Source organism: Urocampus carinirostris, chromosome 5, assembly GCF_059441175.1.
Source record: "Urocampus carinirostris isolate Australia breed hairy pipefish chromosome 5, RoL_Ucar_1.0, whole genome shotgun sequence".
NCBI classification, from domain to species: domain Eukaryota; kingdom Metazoa; phylum Chordata; class Actinopteri; order Syngnathiformes; family Syngnathidae; genus Urocampus; species Urocampus carinirostris.
In genome coordinates, this window is record NC_142353.1 from 32,108,592 (window position 1) to 32,126,845 (window position 18,254).

General features: G+C 41.6%; 1 pseudogene; it reads left to right on the forward strand.

Moving 5' to 3' along the window:
* LOC148366057 (uncharacterized) overlaps positions 1-14,589 on the forward strand; it is a 149,679-nt pseudogene extending 135,090 nt beyond the window's left edge.
* Positions 14,590-18,254: the final 3,665 nt, after the last annotated feature.

Consider the following 18,254-nt stretch of genomic DNA (forward strand, 5'->3'; position numbering starts at 1 on the left):
CAACATTTTAACACTACCAGTTTACCCTAAAGGGTTAAATTAACACTGATTAATTGTGTTAGTTAATTACATCCTTATCTACACTGGTTAATGGTGTTAATTAGTTAATGCCATTAACCACCAACTCTGGTTAATTTGTTAACTAATTAACACAATCTTTTTGTGGTTAATATCACTTAAGAGTAAAATTTAACAATTCCTTGGTAAAAAAAAAAGTCTTATGGTTAATAGTGTTAATTGTGTTAATTACTAACACGAGTTAATTATGTTAACTAAAAAACGATTTTAACCAGTGTTAATCTAACACTAAAATAATACACTTTAGCAGTACCTCAGTGAACATGTGATCCTTATTTACAGTTTTGAATGAACACTGGTTATTTTACAGTGTACGTTCTTTATCCTCTCCACCAAATCCTCCCAGCGATTTATTTTTATGGGCAAAAGTGTGATCCATGTGTCACGTAGTGCCTCCACCGGGACGTCCATCAACATATCACCCTTTTGCTGCTACACGCTTGACTTCTTTTGCATGCGTGGAAAAAGAAAAGCAGAGGTGAATATTCACATGCATGGATTTCTGATGACAATTTTGGAGGGAAAAAAAGGGTTTTGTCATTTTTGTTAGGCGGGAAAATTGACGAAAGTATGAACAAAACGCGAGTGAGCGTGCTCCAAGCCCCGCCCACAAGCTCTCACTGAACATTCCTGTCAAGTGACAATGAAGTCAGAACCTCTCTCTAGGAAAAAAAAACCTGAGAAATCCGGCGGAACTTTTTTTCCCCCTTGGAACTTTTGGAGCCTCCTTGACAACCCCCAACCCACCCCTTCCGCCACGATTGCACTCGTAAGAGATTGCAGTGAGAGATTAACCGTTTTGTGGGGTCGACCTCAGATTTTTTTTTTAAGTGGCCTTACCTTTCACAAAAGAAAAATCAAGACATTGGGAATGGGGATGTGAGTTTTTATTTTATCATTCTATATCACCACTTTCATAGACTGGATATTATTCGCAAGTACAATATCAGCTTCCACTGCTACGCAGACGACACTCAACTATATCTTCCGTTGGAGGAATCTTCCACACTAAACTGTGGAAATTTGGAGGCCTGTCTCACTGAGATAAAAGAGTGGATGTCACTCAATTTCTTGCGTCTTAACTCTGAAAAGACCGAAATGTTAGTCATTGGTCCTTCTAAATGCCGGGACTTATTCTCAAAAACTGCTGTGAACATTGACAAATGTCACATCACACAGAGTGACTCAGTTAAAAATTTAGGTGTCATATTTGACCCTCATCTATCCTTTGAGATGCATGTAAAGCAAATTACTAGAACTGCCTTCTTCCATCTTCGCAACATTGCTAAAATCTGTTCAATACTGTCTCAGTCTGATGCGGAAACAATAATTCATGCATTTGTTACCTCCCGTCTCGATTACTGCAATGCACTACTCTCCGGTCTCCCGAAGTCCAGAATCAAGTCTTTTCAGCTAGTACAAAATGCCGCAGCGAGGCTTTTAACTAGGACAAAAAAGTACGATCACATAACACCGATTTTGGCTAACCTGCATTGGCTCCCAGTTAGCCAAAGATGTGACTTCAAAGTTCTCTTAGTATTGTACAAAATCATACATGGACTTGCTCCCTCTTATCTTTCAGATCTGATCTGCCACTATGTCCCGGTCCGAAGCCTACGATCTGAGAGTGCTGGTCTTCTGATGATCCCGAGAGCAAAGAAGTGTTCTGCTGGTTCGAGAGCGTTCTCCATCCGGGCACCGGTGCTGTGGAATGCTCTTCCCCCTGAGATTCGATCTGCAACCTCAGTGGAAATGTTTAAATCTAAACTTTAAACTCACTTCTACTCCATTGCATACGATTAACCTACTCCTCTTGTCGGTTGAAAATAGTTTGTGTAATATAGTGTAACAATCTGTGAAGCCCTTTGAGACTCTTCGTGATTTAGGGCTATACAAATAAAAATGACTTGACTTGACTTGACTATTGGCAGCCGATACTTTTTTAAGGCAATTTACAAGCAAGGAATAGTCTGGGATTAGAATATTATAAAATATATAAGTTTTGGAGCGATTCGAATGCATTGTTCACCTAACTCGAGACAAACGAATAACAACGTTGACAAAAAGATGTTTTATACGTTTTGCTTTTATTTTGCTTGCATACAATCAATATTCTCCAATAACTACTATTAAACACCTGCAAAGAAGATTACATCCATCTATCTATATATATATATATATATATATATATATATATATATATATATATATGTATATATATATATATATATATATATATATATATATATATATAATCTACAGTATATGTGTGTGTCCAAAAACATACTCTCTGTTATTTCCGCCGATCACCCCCAATTATGTATCAGGCATCCTTGACAGACAGCCAATCAGTGTTTACCTTGTGCAATCTCATCTTTGACATTTTTGTGGTGACACAAGGACCGGAAGAGTGCCTGTCGGTTTGATTTAAAGGGCCGTCCTCGAAATGTGACCGTAGATATATGATTCCAATTCCTACGACCGACCTTTTTATGTCACCTCCCCTGCAGTCAATGAGACGTCACTTTATCACTGGGCAGCGTGTGCGCAGACAGAGAAAGAATACCTCCATTTAAATACTCGGCCCGCTTTATTTAATGTTGCAAATATACTCTAGTTATACTTATTTGTTTGAAGTTTGCAAAGTTTATCTTCTATAATATAAATATACATTATATATATTATATACCGGAGCCATATCCCCCTAGTGGGAGGTGGCTAGAGTGAAGAACAGTCTGACTCTTTCTGGGAGATTGATACCGAGGAGGGGATTCCCAGCCCCCTTGCTCAACCCAACTGATGTGTTGGGAGTCATTAGGTGACCAAACCCCCCAAATCCAACCCTTAAATGCTGGGCGCCAAGCAGGGAGGCAATGAGTACCAATTTTATAAGTCTTAGATATGACTCGACGGAGGCTTAAACCTGCAACCTACCAGTCTCCGGGCGGGCGCCCTACCCCCAACGGCTACCGAGCTTATAATTTATATCATAAATTACACATATTCCGATGACTCTGTATTCAAACATGTTGGGATAAAGACAAAAAATGAGAACTCGAGCAAACCCCAACACAGCCAAACGTATGCTTACAGGCAATAAACAATATAATAAAATATATGTTTATTTTTTTAACTTGAATAAAGAAACCTGAATATATTAAATGGTTATATTTATTTTGTGTTATTTTTTTTTAATTTTTTTTATTTTTCAATTTTGGGAGTTTCTTTTCTCAAATTCACATTATATTATGAATAGTATTACAGTGGAACCTCGTTAGTTCGCGGTTCCACTCTGCGGGTTGAGAGCTTCACGTGACGAAAAAATATACCTTACCTTCTCAATAAAAGCATTTATTGACGTAACGCCTTTGAGCGTGAGCTTATGTCAACTGAGGACACGGTGTGGACACTCTTATTGTGAAGGGGAGGGGGAGGCCCTGACACAATGCTTAGTCATGGTGAGTTACCGCTTCGCTCACCCCCCCCCCCCTCCTTTAACTCCTGCCACCTCACCCCCTTCTTATGTGGCGCTCAGTTTATCATGGAGGAACTCGGCGGCGCGACGTAAGTATATTCTCTTCTGTCACATTTCATCTCAAGTTTTACTTTATTATACCAAAAGCGAGTGGTTGTTTGTACTCCCTAAACACGGCTAATTGTGTGTGGTTTCGTGTATTTGTTGTAAAAGCCGTTCGATGCCGCTAGCTAAAGTATGTTGTTATTGTCAGAAGGTAGCTCTTTCATTTTCATTAAAATGAACACAGACCATTTTTTCTTTAACTGTTGTTTCCCAAAACGCTTCACAAACACTCATCAAATATCAAATTTTTCGTGTTTTTATTTTCAATATGTAACCGGTAGTGTTAACCAGCGAAATAAACTGCGATTGCTGCATGTGGTTGAGAGCGGTTAATGCAATCATACTGAATGGTTCGTAGCGGTTTTGCCGCAGTCCTATTCCGTGTACATACAACATATTTTACAGGTTTTGTTTTTTTGTTTTTTTGTTATAACATGAATTTCACCTTCTCTCTCTCTACCCGTATTCTAGATGGTGTACTGTATACAGGAGGGTATACTGTATACCTGTATACGTTTTTTTAAGCATTATTGAAGGGGCGCCGCTACATCGCGGAGTTACAGTTTTCGCGGGTGGTCTTGGTCCCCATTAACCGCGATAACCGAGGGATTACTGTATTACAATTAGTATATTGTTTTACTGTGTTGAACATCCGCAGATATAGAACGAGGCACACAATTTCAATGCCTCAAGGAAGAGGGCAATAGAGAGATCAAGTTTTCGGATTTGCCGCACACCTCAGCCCCAAACAATAGAACAAGAGATGATATTAACATGCTTACAGCAAGTCAATCCTTCTGGTAATTTTTTTCTCATTTTAATGATTTTTCTTTTTTTTAAAGTTGTATTCAAGTGATGCAGTGCATAGACTTCGCTTATAGGTTAAAGTAACACACAGTCCCTTTTTTTGATTTCGCCATTTTCAATGAAGTGCATACATCCTAATACAACACTGCAATTCCCCAACATACACAATGACAAATTACACATAGAGGTTAACATAGATGCAAAGTTTGCCCTTGCAAATCAATTAAATCGAGCATAGCATCAGAAAACCCTTCTAACAAACAGAAAGGGCAAGAAAAATAAATTCTGCCACCAGTTTTGGAAAAAAATATTTCTTCTTTGGCTTTTTTTCTAGTTTCTTGCCCTACAGGGGATTTTCCTCAGTTTTTTGCTCAGCAATTATTTATGAAGCTTGATTTATAATGCATACCCAAAGTGACAGTTGGATCCCCACCGAGAGACGGATGCGTTCGTTTTACGGTTCACAGAGGGAAAGTTTCAGCCTAGGTGGGAACAGATGAACTCGGTTATTGGTTTAACTTTAAATATTGTATATGATATTGCTTTTTAACCCTTGGGTGCATAAGTAGGGTCAAATATCACCCCATGGGTAGTTATTTTCTAAAATGTTTAAAGATAACATTTGTAATATTGTCATATTCCTGGTATTCCTCATAAAACATGTTTATGACATAATACCATTAGTATTTGTTTCCTTCCTCTAGTTTTTTTTAAATAAAGATTTTTTATCAATACCCCACTCTTTGATAAGTGCGGCCTTGTCCCACATACGGGGCGGCAGTAGCTCAGGAGGTAGAGCGCTCGTCTTGGGATCAAGGGATCCCAGTTCGAATCCCGGCTCGTTCGTGTTACATGTCGAAGTGTCCTTGGGTAAGACACTGAACCCCTAATACCCCCAATAAGCAGGTTAGCGCCTTACATGGCTGCAAGGCCGCTATTGGGAAATGTGGAGCACATTGTAAAGCGCTTTGGGAAGTCATTGACTTGAAAAGCGCTATATAAATGCAGATCATTTCATTTCATTTCATTTCATTTCATTACACATCAGATTTCATCATTTTACCACCCAGTAGGTAATTTTTAAAAAAGCAAAATACATGTAAACATTATCACTATGTATGAACTGAATTATTTTATGAATTATTTTTCAATAAGATTATAATGTGTTTTAAAATAAGCCTACTTTCTTATTTGCTACCAGTATGGTCAGCTAACAAAAAACACATTCACACTCGATACAAAGTAAGCCCTACTCAGTTAGCGCCAAAGTTGGTTAGAATTGTGTACATAGGGAGACAACCGTGCCAGGTCACACAGAATAATCTCGGGGAAAAACACTGTCCTTCAGTTATGCAGTAGATTCAAACACTCAGGTAGTAACCTCACCATTGACAACTTCTTCACCAGTGTGTTTCTTGCGGAGTATCTCCTGGAGAAGAGTCTCACTATATCCCTCCAGTCAAGAAGGCTAACCCCTCCATGGTGGTCCTTAACACTGAATTCCACTTCAATGGCAGCATAACCATGATCAACCATGTGATAAAAAGGGAAAGGCTGTTGTGCTACTTAGAATGATGCACCACAACAAGAAGGTGGATGACAACCTCCAAATGAAGTATAAACAAAAACGGAAGTGATCCTCTTCTACAACCAGACAAAAGGAGGAGTAGATACCGCGGAGCAGATTGTTGGCAACTACACCTGCAAGCACCAGACACATAGGCGCCCCATGGTACTTTGCTACAATATGATTTATATTGCTACTCTGAATGTCTAATTGTTTTCAGGGCTCAGAACTGCAATGTCTACACCAGTGGAAGGTAACACTTTCTGGCAGCGCTCTTAAAGATGCTTGCGACTCCGTACATGAAGTCAACTGAAAAGGAACCCAAAGTGACAAAAACCGCTGCAATCCAACCACCAGAGAGAAGCATACAGGGCAAGCAGAAGAGGAAGAGGTTCCAGTTGTGTCCAAGAAACAAAGATCATAAGGCCAATAATTTATGTTCCATAATGAAGTATCCCTGTGTGCAATGGTCACAGACAAAAGCAAATAGTTCTAGACAGCTTCACAAAATGAGAAGAAGGAACAGGTTTGCTTGTGACCATATGAGTGGAATGTATTAAGCCTGGCCCGGTCCTCGAGAGCTGCGTGTCCTGCATGTGTTTGGAGTTTCTCTGCTTGAATACAGGTGATTTCAATCTCCTAGATCATTATCAAGCTCTCACTAAGCTTGCTGACAAGCTGAAAATTGGAATCTCCTGTGTTGGAGCAGAGAAACCTCCGAAACATGTGGCTTGGCCACCCCCGAAGGTCTCCAAACCTATTGAATATTCTTTGTTCGTCATCCATATACTCAGACATTATACAAATACACCCAATTGATTGTTATTTGGTAAAATGTGAGTAATACATGACTGTCAGGACCAGAACGGAAACAGGACCCTCTCGCTTAACGTTTACCACAAGTTTGATTGAAGGAACGAGGAAGGGGTGCGAACACAATCCGGTGTTTGCTCTCGTACTCGGCTTGTAATCCGAACACGGAAGTGGATCTTTTGTAGCGAGCGATGGCGTTGTCAGGGGTGTAAAACTGGTCGGTAGCCAGGACTGGGAGAGCAAGACGTGGTCGGGGTCGTAAACGAGTCGTAAGCCGGAACCGGAGAGCAGAAATGGTCGGGATCAAAACAGGTCGTAGCGGGAGACAAACAGGAGCAAAAAACGAGACCGGCGTGAGTCAGGGTCAACAAAGGCTTGCCTTGTATTCACAGAGATTCGCAGACGGACTGACAAAAGGGGACTGCCAGGACAGAGTTTAAATACTGACTGGGAGCCAATCACAGCCCGCGGCGGATGGCGCCAAATGAGCGGGCACAGCTGAGTCCCATCAGTAATCATGACAGTGACAAATGAACATTTCAGACTTGTTTGTTTAACATGATATATAATCTCCTACTAAAATAAAATAAATATCTTAGATCAATTGAAAAAATGCATTGATTTAATTTGGGTCCAGTGTATGTACTGTCTTGCATCCAAGGGTTAAATACATGTTGTATTGTTTAAGAAATATTCATCGTGTAACAACTTTTTACACAAAACTCTGTGTTAATAATGTTGTTGTTGTTTTTTTATTTTTACGTAGCTGGCATTGTGCCGCCGGGAAGGCGCTAAACACATTTGACAAAGTGGAAATTGCGTTTTCTAAAAAGTGCCTCCATTTCTTTAGCAGCCTTGATTTTAAAAAGACATCTTTGACAACTTAGTGGGCTGAGAGGAATTGCTATTCTGAATGCCTTAATAATGTATTTTCTTTGAAAGTCTTGCAGTAAAGTTCTTGAAGACCTTACCGTGTTGTCTTTCTCCCCCTCAATTGTACCTCCTACAAAAGATACCCCAGCTGAATTTCTTAGTATTTAAGGACATGTCTTCTGATAATAGCCGCTTGAAACAAATAAATAGAATTAATGTAGATCCCCAGCAGATCAAAACTAAGACTGATCTTAAATTGTACACTAATTAGGATTGCCAGGCCCCTAGGAGACATTGTTACTTTATTGCCGCCTTATCTTTAATATTTGTTTAATCATATCTTTCTATAATTGCAAGCCGGGTTTCCATTGTGATTTCCTTATTGTGTCTCCCTTTAAAATGATTGCATGTCTTGGAACCCAATACATTATTACTTCCAAAATCGCAGTTAATGTAGGGCAAAATCCACCATGAAACGTGAACATTTGTAAAGTAAAAACCTTTATTGGCAGCACGGCGGCACAGTGGTTAGCGCGTGTGCAGCACAGTTCTAAGGTCTCGGGAAACTCCTGTGTGGGTTCAAATCCAGCTACCTTCCTGTGCGGAGTTTGTATGTTCTCCCCGTGCTTGCGTGAGTTTCCTCCGGGCACTCCGGTTTCCTCCCACATTCCAAAGACATGCATTTCAGGTGGATTGGCTGGTACAAATTGTCCCTAACTGTGAATGAACGAGCGAGTTGTCTGTCCCTGTGTGCCCTGCGATTGGCTGGCAACCAGTTCAGGGTGTCCCCTGCCCGCTGCCCGATGATTGCTGGGATGGGCTCCAGCACCTCCGCGACCCTACTGAGGATAAGCGGTGCAGCTAATGAGATGAATGAAAAACCTTTATTTGTCTATTTATTCATTTAGTGATTTAAATATGTATTTTTCACTCAAGAACTAACCCAATTTAGAGGCTTTATTATTTGTTGAACAAATAAAAATATTGTACTTTATAATCTATTTATTTTTTTACAAATAGCTTCTGTACTGTCAAACTATTTTTTAAAACTAACCTTGCTGTTGTATTGCAAAACTTTATCAATCATGGACTGGTGACTTCATTTTACATAATACTTGTACCATCATGTGGACATAATGGAAAACTGCATTCACCTTCCAGTTCGGTCCTAAAAAAAACATATACTGTATGCTTTCATTATCAAACATTTTGGAGCCCCTAGGGAGCGCCAAAGACACGCATCTGGCTCTTGAAAAGGTTTAGTGTGTGTAAAGGTCCAACTTTGATGGCGAAAGAAAGCATTTTCCCCTGATAGCCAATCAGATTTCAGATCACAATGAATACCTGTGACAACTGATGCAATAAGTAACATAGGCTTCTTCCAACTCCCTTTTGAACATGTACGATAACATTGTTTTTTGTTTTTGTTTGTTTGTTTGTTTTTAAGGCGTTTTCTTTCCGATTTGTTGTTTCGTTTTTGTTTTGCCATGTTTGAAATAAAAGTTTCATTCATCCATTTATTCGTTCATTTATTTATTCATTCTAGAAGCGAGTTGTCCCCATATACGTATGTTACACAATATTCTGAACTGAAAAAAAGAGGGAGGGAGCATTGTGCGGGGGAATTCAGCCAATAGCATATCAGCATCTTCAGGAAGCTGTGTGTCAACCCAATAGCAGACCGGTATCTTATATGTCGTCAACTAATTGCAGACTCACTTTAGAGACTCGATAGTTATAAGTATAAACACTGAATGGTTTAATGTTTTTATGTTTTTATGTATGCTTGTTGTGAAAGGACAGTGGGATTGTGCACGCGTTCTTAAGGATGGGATGGGCACCCGTATGATGCGGCAGGGGTAAACCAGTGAAAGCTGTCGGGCCCTGCTGTTGAACAAGAGTGTGTTGTGTCACCCTGACCCGAGTGACGTGGCCGCTTTCTGGTGTCCCATTTCATCTGGAGGGACGAAAGCATGACCACCTTAGGTGCCGAGTTGCCTAACTTGTTTGGATGTTTGGGCAATTGGGTTGGCCATGGTCCAAAACTTTTTGTGTGTGTTTTTTTTGCTCTTTTTTTCCCCTTGTATTTTCTTTGTTATTGTATGTGTTTGTCTTGCTGTCAGTCACCTCTCTTGAGGGATATGACCAAGGTAGATAGATAGATAAATGTCTGCCTAAAAAGTTGTTGTCTGTGATGTATAGTGGGGAAATTGCCATATAGAGGGGCCATAAGAACATTAATTCCACATTGTAACATGAAAACATCGCAAGTTAGCCACCCTGTAACCTGGGCCTCTACTGTGAAATCGCTCTTGGCTTTGTAAACTTCGGTAGAACCACTTAAGGTTTTATGAAAACTCAGGTAAATATAAGCAAATACATACTAGTAAACAAATATAAACATGAAACAATGGTCTTTCAAACGATCCAATTTAAGAGCTTTTTAATGAGCTTGATTTACAGCCAACCACAAATGGTCACGCCAAGGTGCCTACCGCTAGAAAAAAAGTATATGATTGGAAAAAAATAGGATTTTTACAGTTTTAACGACTGAATTTTATAGTGCTATCCCGAATTTTGAATTTTTCTACTCGCGGACCCAATCTTCTGGCTCAGGACATCATTGCAACCTCTATCAAGGTGCTTGTGCGGCTCGTGCAAATACATACGTTTCCTAGATGTGCTCACATAAACTTTTTTATTTCCATTTTTATGGGGTTTTGGTTGGCGTTTGTACTGTATTAGAAACAGTCATTTCTTACTTTCAGCCCCCTTCTAGCTACAATAACAGAAAACCGCAGGGAGGAGCATGAAATCACTCTCCTCTCCCCTCCTTTTTCACCCCTTTGGGGCTTCCTAATGTGTTTCAAGCACCAAAAAGTCCTGATAATTTTTTTAATCGCCTCGGTTGAAAAAAACATATATAAAGCCTCTTTGAACTTAGCGGGGCATCGATACCACATATTTAAAGAGAAAATGTTTCACTCCAACTTTCTAAGGACATCTGAAACCACACACCCTACCTAAATGATCGTGTAAATCAAAAATCCTAGAAAATGGCAATCACCCATCACTGTTTTCAGAACTGGTCCATCGGGTTCTAAATAGCAACTATTAAGTAATATTACCAATTCTGAAAATCAAGCAATTTTATCTTTACCATCACTTTATTCCTGGAGTAGTTTTAGGAGTCATAAAAAATAGCCGTAAGAAGAGACAGTTTGTGGGAGGTTTGTACCACGGATGGCAGCCTTTTAGCACTCCGTCACTTATAGGTGAAGGTTGTATTCCTCCCTGGGGAGGAATACACGGGGGCACGGCAGGTAAAAGTGCCACCGTCCCTTATTAGTGTGCAGCAGTCTTGCTCCTGGGAAACAGTCCATTCATTTTCTGGTTCTGCTCATTGCGTCGAGACACCATTAAGGGGAACTGCTGCGGTGGGGCCATACATATATATAAGTATGTTCCTCTGGACTCCAAGGCTGGTTCCCTGGAATTTGGGGCCGGTTCTCCAGCCTTGGGGGTTTGGTTGGTTGGGGCCCTGGGCAACACCCTACACAAGGCATGCCCAACGTCGGCATTTGATACAGCCCGTGATCCATTTTTTACTGGCCTCTGCCATAAAATGAATAATATGTGGCCCGCTGATACCTAAAAAAAAAAATTGCAATTTCACCAGATGATGGCTGTAGCCCCTACCCACCTCTCCCTTTTATTTCTGTGAGAATTTTAGCCCACCCAATTTACAAAATTGTGACTGTAAATAAAAAAAGGAAAGTTGACTGCAAGGCCTGCCGCCTTCAGGATAACTGCAGGGTTGGGTAGGGTTACTTTAACTGGATTACTTTCAATTACTTTTGGATTACTCCAATATCAAATATGCTAATAAAAGACAAAATAAACTAAATATAAATAAAATTATGAATCACAACACGTGGTTAGCTTTCTTTCCTGGCTTTGATCTTCGGCAAAACTAACATAAAATGCGACAGAAACAAAATGAAAATAAATCCAAACAGCTTGCCAAAATAATTTTTGCCGTTCCAAGTGTTCTGTTACTCCCCAAGCCTGCACAAAATGTAGTAATTTTATTCATATTTGTTTCTTTTCTCTTTTTTCAGCATATTTGGTATTGGAGTAATCCAAAAGTGATTGAAAGTAATCCGGTTAAAGTAACCCTACCCAACCCTGAGGATAAGTGATATCGGAGGGTTTTTTCTTCGAAAATCTGAAAGAACGGGGCGGCAGTAGCTCAGGAGGTAGAGCGATCATTTTAGGATTAAGGGATCCCAGTTCGAATCCCGGCTTGTCCGTGTTACATGTCGAAGTGTTCTTGGGTAAGACACTGAACCCCCAATACCCCCAATAAGCAGGTTAGCGCCTTGCATGGCTCACAGATCACGGCCGCTATTGGGAAATGTGAAGCACAATGTAAAGTGCTTTGGGAAGTCATTGACTTGAAAAGCGCTATATAAATGCAGATCATTTCATTTCATTTAACTGCGTCTGCCTAATTTGCCAAGAGACTGTGGCTGTTTTCCAAGAATTTAATATCAAGAGGCACCACCAGATCAGACATGCTGACTAGGTCAATCTAACTGGAAACAAACGCTGTGAAAGGGTGAAGGAACTAAAAGCTTTTTTAAAGGTACAGAGTTTTTTCACATGAGTCAAATAAAAACGCTACACAGGCAAACTAAGAGGTTGCGACGCTGATCGCCAAGCAATGCAAACCTTTCGCTGTGGGTGAATTTATCAAAATCCAGCCCGCTTTATCAAAAGTTTGGACACCCTTACCATACACTCTTTTGATATGGTTACATGCATCATTGGCTCCTCTACCACACCAGCCCCCACTTTAATCCATAGTGATGTACCGTTCGCAAACGTAATGGCTCTATGAGCCGGCTCCCCACCAATCAGGACCTGCTCCCTTCAAGGCAATTTTTTGTCTCTCTCTCGTTTTTCCTTTGATTTTTATATTTAGTGTTTTTTTTTCAGGGATCCTTTATTTAAACTTAACTATGTTATGAAAAAAAGCTAAAAAGCTTATTTTTGAATGCCATAATTTAGGCATATTTTTTAGGGATTCTGTGGTCCTTGACTTTAAAGTTGTTCATACCAAACAGTTTAAAATAAGAAAAAGGCTTTTATAAAACCCAGGCTGAATCCATCTTAGCAAAAGGACTTTATAAATGCTCTTTTGAATGTGCGTGTGTGCGTGCATGTGTGTGTGTGTCTGCATATGTGTTTGTATGTGACTTATAGGCTCTGATTTTTGTAAAAAAAATACACAGTTGTATTTTAGCTCTCCCCGAGTGTTTTTAGCTCGATTGTGTGTCAAGACACCTCGAACAAATTCAATAAACATCTGCTTTCGTGAGGTCTGTTCCCCTGGGGTCTCTCAGGCCCTCTGGCGGGCAAATTTGGTACTGGATCTCCTGACCACTGACCAGACAATTTAATCCAAACTTCTCTCAGAACCAACACCTTAATTGATGCATTTTTTTTTATGCACATGTTTCAAAAATGTCTCAGCCTAACAACCTCCCCCAAATAGAGACCCGGCAACACTAGGCCATTATGGTTGTAGTACAGTTATGAAAATAATTATTTATCTATTTTGGTCATAACGTTTCATTATTATTGGCAATTTATCAATTAAAGAGCTGCTTGATAGGCAAACATACTGACTCATTTTAGTGAGCCGAGCTGGAAGTCCTCTAAAAAGAGCCGTCAAAAATACCCGTCACTAATAATTTGAGAGTGTAATCCCCAAAGATTATTTAAATGATAGATTCCAGTGATTGTCGTTATCGTTCTGCATCTGTTAATCACATTCTAATTTCTATTTTAGTTTATGTAGATACATACAGGTGGCACAGCAGCTGAGTGTGTAGCGCTTCCGTGCCACAATTCTGGGGTCATGGGTTTAAATCCAGCTGTGCGGAGTTTGCATGTTCTCCCTGTGCTTGACTGGCTTTCCTCCGGGCACTCTGGTTCCCTTCCGCATTCCAAAAACATGCATGTCAGGTTAATTGGCCGGTGCAAATTGTCCCTAGTTGTGAATGAGCGAGTGATTTGTTTGTCTCTGTGTTGCATAGTAGATAAGTAGTAGCATTGTGATATTCAACTTCATGCTCATCAACTCAGCATTATTAAACAGAAAGCGCAAAATAATTGAGGGGTGAAGTAATGTGTCTGACAAGCACATGGTCTTCCCCTTATCTTCTGACGGAAACTGAAGGATAAATTAGAATAAAATTAGCATAAGCAGATTGTTAGCCACAGGTACCAGTGTCATCTGAATAATCTTAAAGGAGATTATTCCCGGCAGCAAGGCAGCGCAGTGGTTAGCGCGTGTTCGGCACAGTTCTGAGGTCATGGCATCAAACCTTCCTGTGTGGAGTTTGCATGTTCTCCTCGTGCTTGCGTGGTTTTCTTCCAGGCACTCCGGTTTTCTCCCACATTCCAAAAACATGCATGTCAGGTTAATTCGCCGGTCCAAATTGTCCCTAGGTTTGAATAAACAAGTGAGTTGTCTGTCTCTGTGAGCCCTGCGACTGGCTGGCAACCAGTTCAGAGTGTCCCCTGCCCACTGCCCGAAGATGGCTGGGATGGGCCCCAGCACCCCCGTGACTCTACTAAGTATAAGCGGTGCAGATAATAGATGGATGGATGGGATTATTCTCCTGAATTATGATAAGCTATCGTAGAGCTGAACATGCAAAAAAACACACTTCATAATCAAAAAGGGTGTATGGCCTAACATGGCTGTATCCTGTCCAGTCCCCCACCCAACCAACTCCCCGAGCCCCCGGTAGCACCCCAGCACCCGCCCAAGAACTGGGCCCAAGGCCCTAAGCAATGACACCAGGATGACCAGGGTCACCGAGCCCAGCTGCACCCTACCAACCCCAGCCCCTGCAGGACAAGGAACGCAACCTCCACGTGGTGTCCTGTGGACGGCCACATGGCCGACGAATGCGTCTCCCACCCGCTACACGAACGCTTCGGTACAAGTTACCCAAAGCTGACCTCATCCGCTTTCGGAGCGGCCAATTCGCGGAACTCGTAACACAACCGAAGCGTTCCATGTCGTTCCTAAAGATCATCTTTAGACGACTTGAAGCGATCTAACAACAACAACAACAACCCCAGCCCCTTCTCACACCAACGCCCCGCCCAAAATCCCAATGCCACCAGGACGATCAGCAACCTCCATACCATAAATGTGGCACGAGGCCAGCCGATCCCCCCCATGCCCAACACTGGCCCGGGCCCCTTGTCACTTCATCACGCCCCACAACCCAAGCCGCTCACGCACCCCACCCACACCTACCCAAAGCCCACCGCAACCCCCCCAATCCCCAAACCCCAAAACCGCCATACCCCACCAAAGCCCAACCTGCCATCTAGTTTCCGGAGGCTGGCCCATTAGAGAGGTGTTTTCCTCTCCAAATTAAGTAAGTACCGAGACCAAGCGGAGAGGAACGCACTGGGGACACTGCAAACCTCTGACCCCCTAAGTCCAACCAGGGGTTCGGGGTGTTGTTAGGTGCGTGCATTCTCCCCAATGGGTGGATGCAGTGTCAAGTGGAATGGTTTTATTAAATAAATAATGTAATAATTTAAATTATATCAGATCAGGTATCTTCGAATTTGGTACGTATGAGCCCCAGGTAGCCTTCCAAGAACATCCGAGTATTCCACAGACAGGTTCTGAAAATAACTCACTAGAGATGGGTCATTGTGATTTTCTAGGCCTGAAGTTTTCATGGTTGGGTGAGCCTGTTTTAACTCTACTTGTATTAATTACAACTTGGAAAAAACATAGTAACAATCCAGTAATAACATGATAAGTTGTTATTTAAAAACATTCTATCAAATTGGTAGCTCTTTAGGCCAAAGCGTGACAAGTAGTTACTGTATTAGATTATTAAAACAATACATTCTATGAAGTATAAGCAAATGATTAACATGATTCCCCGCTTTTAATTATATAAATATAAAATCATTGTTTATATTTTTGTTCAGCGATGTCGGCACTTATCAAACGCGTGTCAGGGGGCAGCCTTTTGGAAAGCGAGTCAAATCTCTGGCAGCTTGGCGATTTTCTCCAAATTGGGATAGAATTAACTTCAAGCATGAATGGCGGCGCTTAACATTTTCAGGCATGGAGGACATCTTGTCCGGCGTGATAAGTGAGAGCTGTTGTTTGACTTTGTCTAAGCAAAACTAAAGCCTCGTATCTACACGGCTTTCTATTCTCCTTTCGTATTCACGTCATAATGCCGACAGTTGACGCTTTTACGAGGCGGCTGGGAATTACCCAGGAGAAATTCAAATTCAAAGTGTTTGTTGTCACATGCACAGTAAAGATCCACGGTTCCCTGCACAATAAAATTCTTATGTTGCTGTCCACACAGTTGCCAGCGTAAAAAACAAAAGAAAATTAAAAAAAAAAACTATATACATGTATACATAAAAAGAATTGTTTGAATATTAAAAAGATAAAAAATACAACATTAACTCAAGATGAGTCCATAGTGTAATAAAGTGTCTGTAGTGTGCTGAACGTGTCTGTGGTGTAAATGTTTGATCAGTAGCCATTTAAGAGTCTGATGGCAGAGGGATAAAAACGGGTTGTCCTGCATTTCACACTCCTGTACTTCCGTCCTGAGGGCAGAAGTGTAAAGAGTCTGTGTTGTGGGTGGGTGGGGTCCTTAGGGGCCGGTCACACAGCCGTTTGCGGCTGATTCGCGGCTAAAATTTTGCGTTTTTTTTTTTGCCCGTGGTTACCCGCGATGGAAAATGCGCAAAATTGGCCAACACGCTGTTCACCGGTGGTATGCCCGCAAAACAGACGCCGGCGACTGTTCCGCTTCCTCATCGCGTCATTTCTGCGTCATTTTCTCGTGTGGACCACGGGTATAAAAGCTCCCGAGCCGGTGTTGTGCCCAAATCCGACTCCTACGCAACACCCCCACCCCCACCCCCTCGCGTGAACGCGCATTCTGCTGCGATCGCTTTTGTTGTAAGCGTGCATTGACATTGGTGACTTTTTTATCCGCGTTAACAAACACATTTTGTAAAATACGATCGCACTTTATTGTTTAAATAAACGCGTTATATAGACTAGGATCTCCCAATTGTTATAATTAGCTCGCTTTATAGTTTTAATAAGCGTTTTATATAGAATTCGATCGCTTTCGTTGGAAGCGCAGCAGAATGCGCGTTCACGCGAGGGGGGAGGATTTACCGTTCGATTACGTTCACAACAAAAACAAAGACGGAATGGTTTAAGTTGTATTACATTTCCAACAAATGCAAGACGAAGTGGTTTTGGTTATATGTTCGCCATTACATTCCCTAAAAGTGAGACAAAACGAGGTAAAAGTGGTTGTAGTAGCGAGGGGATGCAAATCTCGGCAGGGATGCATTTCTCGGATAACACCGGGCTGTAGAAATCATAACCGCTCAAGACACAGTCCCGTGAAGATCAAGATTTCTATATGGCGGTCTCAAAACGTCCAACAGCGCCCAACAGCCTTGATACGCTCGTGAAAGGCTGTGTAGCCGCGCTCTGAAGAATTGAGCAGCGCAAAACTTTTTCGCGCTGCCACCCACGCGCGAATTTCCGACCGCGTGTTAAGCACTGCTGTATCTCGTTTGCATTGCGATCTCAAAGCATCCAATAGCGTCCGCCTCACAGGCAGAAATTTCTGGCCGTGATTCAGCCGCAAATATCTGTGTGACCGGCCCCTTAATGATTGAAGCAGCCCTCTTGTAGACTCTGTGGTGGTATCTGCACTGCAGAGAGGGCAGTAGAATCCTGGTGATCCTCTGAGCATTCTTGACCACCCTCTGCAGGCATTTGCGGTCAATGGCTATGATGCTGCCGTACTAAACAGTAATGCAGCTGGTCAGGATGCTCTCCACGGTGCAGCTGTAGAAGTTACTGAGGATCTTGCTTGATATTCCAAACTCCCTAAGCCCCCTCAGGAAGTACAGTCACTGTTGAGCTTTCCTGACCAGCTCTGTGGTGTTGAGGGTCCATGTGAGGTCCTCAGAGATGTGCTTAAAGGTGCTCACCCGCTCTATTTAGAGCTCCCGGATAAATAGTGGCTGATGAGGTCCTCTTCCTCATGTCCACTATTATCTCCTTTGTCTTGTTCGTATTGAGGGTGAGGTGGTTGTCCTTGCACCAGGTCATCAGACTCGCCACTTCCTTCCCATTGGCCGCTTCGTCCCCCGCAGTGATGCGTCCTATCACTGCAGTGTCGTCGGGGAACTTCAGGATGCTGTTGTCCTTGTCGGGGGAGACGCATATAAGTGAAAGTGACACCTTGCTACTTGTACAAAGCTAAAATTAGGGTTCTGATGGAATAACACATTAAACATACAATGTTTCCTTTTTTGAATTTGGTATCATAGTTTAAAAGTGGTTCATTTCTACTTTCAAAAGATATTTCAACCAATTAAAACATATTTAAATATCAATATTTCCTGTACAAAAGCACTATAAAGCTACCG